Raw genomic sequence first — 6,620 nt, 5'->3', positions numbered from 1 at the left:
CGTCTACAGACTCTCGGCTTTAACAGCTAGAGTCGAAAGTACCTTGCACCACTTTCCTCTTCAACTAAAGCAAATTTAGCTTGGTAGAATTATGGCAGACATGGCAATTTAGACCTTAAGAGGGAAATGTAATTGGTCCATTGAAATTGATACATTGAAATAATCCATCTTCACATTAGGAAGACGAATGTTTTTTTCAGAGTATTTGACAATGCAGATAATTATTTTTCTATATAATTTGAAGTTAAATTTAATCCACACTACCCCTGGAATCCCATTGTCATTGCTAATTCGAAAAATACAATGGCCCTATTAATGAGGTCATAATTAGGTAACAAAAAGACTGTTGCACACATGACTGTTGTCTAGCCTCAAAGGGATTATTTATTTATTTTTGTTAAACGTCAATATCACATCAAATTCGGGTAGGAAAATATTTCGATAATAAAGGCAGTTTTGGCCCAAAATTTTCTAGTGCGAGGGCGGGTCTCGGAAGACCCCTAATAAGCCCCGCCTACCAATGGCCAGGGCAAGGAGTGTTTTAGTCAGAAATGAGAGAGTGGCTTAGTGCGAGTCTGACTGGGGCTGTGTTCAGACTGGTGCTGTCTTACTTTAGTCTGTCAGTGTATGTGTGTGCGTGTGTCCGTATGCAGCATTTCTTCTGTAGCGAGGACTTTAATCTGACTCACGAAGAGTTTTGTGCTCTGTTGCAAGAGGAGGTCGGAGTTTTAAATTGAGATAAAGATTAAAAAAAGGTATTGAAACTCTAGTGATTACTTATTTGTTGCCTTCGGGTACTTATTATAGTGTAAGAAATATTTCAAGAATAGAAGACATTGTTTCCAGTGGTGAGTACAAGGTCATATTATCTGCGATTTTTTTTTTTTTTTTTTTACCATCGACTGTGTAACGGAAAAACTATCCAGAGGAATTTACCTTGTATGGCGTGTTTTAGTTATTACTTGGTTTGGATTAATTAATCATATTCATTATGTAGGTTTTTTCACGTGCCTCTCAGTTATCATCAAAGAGTATATTACCTGAAGAATAGTTCATCTCTTTTGATAGTGAACATGGGTAATTCATCGAACTTTAAATGAGAGTGATGCAAGGACCTGAAAATCCTAGCTCAGTCCTTATTAACTTTTGAAACAAGAAATAGATAGAACCACTTTCGAATGCATCTTAGGAGCGGATGCGAAAAGAGAACGAGTTGCATCAAAGGATTGGTTTTTGTTGAGTGTTGAAGTCTCTTAAGTAAGATTGTGGGAGAGGTCGGCAGAGTCCTCCCCACCCACTGAGGAGATGGCCTACCTCCAAGATTTTCTTTTCTTTGCCATCTCTCTCTCTCTCTCTCTCTCTCTCTCTCTCTCTATTTAAGAATTATTTGTGATTTGATAGTTTTATATATATATATATATATATATATATACATACATATATATGTGTATATATATATATATATATATATATGTATGTATGTATGTCTGAGGGGCACTTTTGAACCACCCACTTAAGAGAAAATGATTATTAAGTTAAGCATGTATAAATAGAAACACAGACTTGTAGCCACACACACACACACGCATATATATATATATATATATATATATATTATATATATATATATATATTATATATATATATTATATATATATAATTCAAATAAGTATATTTGTTCGTATGTTTATATGTATAGATATATGGATGGCAAGCACTATTGGGAAACCGCTTGGATCTAAAAAAAAAATCTTGAATGAGTAACCTATTAATAGTACAGTAAACAGATTCACACAGTTTTATATATATATAATGTATATATATAATATATATATATATATATATATATACATGTTTATATATATACACACACACACACACACATATATATATATATATATATATATATATATATACAGTATGTATGTGTGTATGTACTCGCACGTGCACACGTGTGTGTAGAATAAAACTACCTGTTAATTTCTCTCTCATTTAACTTTTGGTTCTACCGCAAAAACTTTCTCAGAAAGATTTACTACCAAGTTTCTCTAGAGGTAGTTTCTTCAGAGTAAAGGGCCGGTGATTTGTAAACGTGCCTTCGTTACTTTAATTACTTATTTGTTCAGAAGATTTTTTTCCTATAATTTTCACAAATATGTAAGGCAATAGTTATTTGCAAAAGTCATTGCCTTGCACGTGGTATGATAAAAAAAAAAGTGGCTTTGTTTTTAGTTTTTTTTATAATCTTCTCAAATACGTAAGGCAATAGTTATTTGCAAAAGTCATTGCCTTGCACGTGGTATCATAAAAAAAAAAAAAAAAAACAACAACAACCAAGTGAATTACTCCTAGCATTTCTAAATAATTCAAACTGAATTCTCAGGTAATTGAGGATTTTTGATATCTCCAACATAGTTTTATAGATAAAATAATGTGATAATTGTATTATCACTGCATTATGGGAATATTAGAAGGATTATAAGGGTTACCACTATTACTACAGTGCTTGTTGATTCTGGCCACCATTTCTGTTAGCAATGACAAAATCACTAGTTCAGATGATAAGATTTATTCAATTTTGGTTTTGATTATAATAATGATACATATTTACCTCGGTTATTATGGAAGCAATGTTAGTAATATTGATTATTATTCCAATCAGGACTGTAAGAAGATTTTCTGGTATACGTTCATATGAATATGTGTATAAGTATACGAATATATATATATATATATATATATACTGTATATATGTGTGTATATATATGTATATATATATATATATATATATATATATATATATATATATATACTGTATATATGTGTGTATATATGTATATATACATATATACATATATACAAACATATAAATATATATACAAATTTATGTATATATTTTTTAAGATAACCAGCAATTGCTCCTTATTATCGAATTCACTCTGCCATAAGGGGGCAGAATAATGGAGAAATTCCTTTAATTATAAATATTTCTGCCCACCCAAGGATTCGAACCTATGGCCTACAGAAATGGGAGTAACTATAGTATTGCATTAGCCCACTCGACGAAATTTCTAATGTTTACTCTTATTCATATCGGTCATAGGTTCGAATCCATGGGAGGCCAGAAATATTTATCTTTAAAGGAATCTCCCTATGGTTCTGAGATCTCATGACCGAGAGAATTCAATATTGAAGAGTAATTGTTGCTTATTTTGGAAAAAAATTAAAATCATGAGTGTTAGTGATAAAATGATCGTATATAGCCTAAACATACACACACACACATATATATATATACAGTATATATAATATGTATATATATATATATATATATATATATATATATATATATACATACATGTGTGTGTGTGTGCGCGCGCACTAAACCACGAAATAACAAAATGCAGAGTGAATCCTCTTTTTTACGGCTTCATCTAGACCTTAGGTTTAAAGGTCACTCATGAATGCCAGAGATCATGCAACAATGTCCTAGAGACCAACCATATATACATATGATCAGTGTGCAATAACCCCCTTCATCAAGTTCGGACCAGGGAAGGCCAGGTGATGGCTGCTTGTGACTTGGCAGGTAGACCTACAGACTTCCAAACACACCATCCCTAGCTCACAAGGACGGCGAGGTTGCAGATACTTATCGGCATTGAGTGGGGCTCAAACTCCTGTCCAACATAATGTGAGACAGGGACGTTTCCGATTGGCTACCAGAACTGACATGTTGATAGAAATCTTTACATTGTCAATAGTACAATGAGAGAACAAAACGGCAGAAAAATATACCCACTGAATTTGCAAAGGCACCCACGTGTTGTAGCAAATACAGATGGCATATTTTAAAATTTTTTGTTCTACGACTGTTTACATGTATATTCGTATTCTTATAGTGCCAAATTCTTTGTAAAAATCTTAACCAATGCATCAATCCACTAAATGAAGTCCTTGTGATTTATTACATTGTAAGTTTTGTACTTATATATGTAAATATATAGATTTTTATATACTATATAAGTATATTTACATACATGCATACATACATAATACTGTACACACATACACATGCATACACACACACACACACATATATATATATATATATATATAGTAGAGAGAGAGAGAGAGAGAGAGAGAGAGAGAGAGAGAGAGAGAGAGAGAGAGAGAGAGAGAGAGAGAGAGAGTAACTAATTATGGAATCCACTAGTAAAACAACGAAAAAAAAAGAATAAGATTATTAGCAACCTTGAACATTATCCATAATTGTAGAGAATGCCAACAATTCGTTTTTATAAACAACAGAAATGATTGTAAAATAAGTGGATTACGTTTATAGCTTTGGATATATGTTAAAATGTGATATGATCAAGGTAAATAATTGAACTGTTAATGATAATTGAAATAAAAATAACTGTATTAGTAGTAGTAGTATTTGACAGCAGTTTATTTTAATCGTCATCACTATTATTATCATCATTGATACTTGACTAGTACTATTCATATAATTTAGAAACTTCCTATAGAATCGTCTATGATATAAGGTTAAGAATAAAAGTAAATTGAATTAAAATCTCACATATCCTTTAGTATTGAATGCTTTAATCTAAAGCAAAATTCATAAAACAAATAAATCAACGGACTAAAAATATGACGAAAGGAAAAAGCACGTAACCTGAGATATCAGAAATATTAGAAGCAGATTTCCATCACAGCAAAGGAAGGAACAAACACCGATCGACTGGAAATGGCTGGTTGTGACGTAACACTTTGCAACGAACTACAATATTCGCGAAACAGGAGTCCCATTATTCGCGTGCGTAACTACTGTGAGAGGTTGTAGGAAAAGAAAGGCTACCGGAGTCATTTAAAATCATATGAGCGACAGGAGTAAATGTGAGAGGAGAATAGAGAAAAAGAGGGACAGACAGACAATCACTCAAACACACACACGCAAAATGTGAGGAGAGAAAGTGTAAAGATAATATACAAGTCATCACTACACGTGATATGCAAGATGTACTGAAAGCACAAAATTGTTTTGACCGTCTTAACAAAGGGAGCATAGCACGTATTTCAATTGAAAAAAAAAAAAAAACGAAAATTTAAATTTATTGATATGTCGACCACAGGAGTAAGATTGATCGATTGTAAGTGTCTAGAGACACAATAAGCATTATATGTATAATGAGGATTCATGCTAAGAATCTTTAATTGTATAAGTTTTAGAAAAATTTCACATGATTGAGAGTTGAAAACACACGCAATTACACATTCTCATGTATATATATATGTATATATTATATATATATATATATATATATATATTGAATATACATGTCAATAAACTATAAAATATAACCTTAATTTTTATGTATATATGTGTTACACACACACACACACACACACACATATATATATATATATATATATATATGAATTTCTACCGGATATTAGTATCAAACCCCAGTGTCTTCAAATGACCAGTAAGGTCGCTATCCCAAAGCGAGGTAAAATTCTTATTTTTTCTATTTGAACGCGATATTGTGTTAGTATTATCTCATTACTTGTATGTGTATTTCGCTACCAGTTAATCACTGGTGTGTATGTCCTTATCCGTATAATTTTTCTACTAATAGTTATATATTTCTTTCCTTGAATTTCTTCTATTTCATCTTTCCTCAATACATTTTTTTTGTTTTTTTTTTTTTTTGGCAATATATACAGCACTCTTTCTACTTGCAAATATTTCCTCCTCCTCATCAAATATCTAGTAACTCCTCCCTTACCCTTCCATAGATTCCTGGTCCCTTTCACCTACCCCTTACCCATCCCCGTACCCCTTACCATGTTTTATGAGAAAAGCTCACGGAAAGCCGGTTTGACAGTCAGCTGTTCAGGCTATCCTTCAAAGACGTCGACGGTACTTTTGGAATCTGTCAAAACTATTTTACAAAAGCAGAATAGCTGGGGTGGAATAGGTATTTTATCATTTTTTCAGTTTTTTTTTCCCCTGTTATTACTGATGGGTGGGCTCAAACAGTGTGATACTATTTCTTTATATTTTTCTTTTATTTTTGGACGAGAATCAAGCTCTTTCTTGAATATATTCAATGACTTGATCTTCATCTTTACAGGAATGATTAAATTTTCTAGTATGTTATTACATTATTACGCATTATCTTTTAGACTATTTACAAATAGGCTACACATAGCTTGATTAGAAACAGTGATTTGTATTTCAACTGGGGGTGGGATAAAATCATCCGTTTGTTTACAAAATAGAGGGGGAGAAATTTCCAGAAATTAGGAAAACTAACATTAAGGGAAATTAGGGTGAAAAGGACACTGGTTTAGTATTGTCTGTAGCGTTAAACTCGGGTGGTCCCTTTTCCTATTTCCGGTCTCTTTTTTCTCACTTTTTATTCATCATCAATTATTTGTATTGATTCTCATTATTGGCAATTTTCAATATTCTATTCTTTCATGATATTCAGTAGAGTTTTGTGCTACTTCATGTAACGATTCTCTCTTGAAAACCTTTATTATTCCACTTCTCCCTTTCCTGTTACCAACTTTTGTGGTTGGTAACTGGAGACATCTTAGGAACAGGC

At 32.2% G+C, this 6,620-nt stretch overlaps 1 protein-coding gene across 3 annotated transcripts in view; it reads left to right on the top strand.

Moving 5' to 3' along the window:
* Positions 1-579: 579 nt before the first annotated feature.
* Cda5 (Chitin deacetylase-like 5) overlaps positions 580-6,620 on the top strand; it is a 219,908-nt gene continuing 213,867 nt past the window's right edge. For 2 of the 3 annotated variants that reach the window (XM_068375370.1, XM_068375348.1), the window contains exon 1: positions 580-754. The gene's annotated coding sequence lies outside the window, so the exon portion shown is untranslated. Of the gene's footprint in view, positions 849-6,620 lie in introns of all 3 variants that reach the window. The other variant, XM_068375349.1, reaches the window with a different exon arrangement.

Source organism: Palaemon carinicauda, chromosome 6 (genome assembly GCF_036898095.1).
Source record: "Palaemon carinicauda isolate YSFRI2023 chromosome 6, ASM3689809v2, whole genome shotgun sequence".
Lineage (NCBI taxonomy): Eukaryota > Metazoa > Arthropoda > Malacostraca > Decapoda > Palaemonidae > Palaemon > Palaemon carinicauda.
The sequence above is the reverse complement of the archived record's forward strand: the minus strand, read 5'-3'. Positions and strand labels throughout refer to the sequence as shown.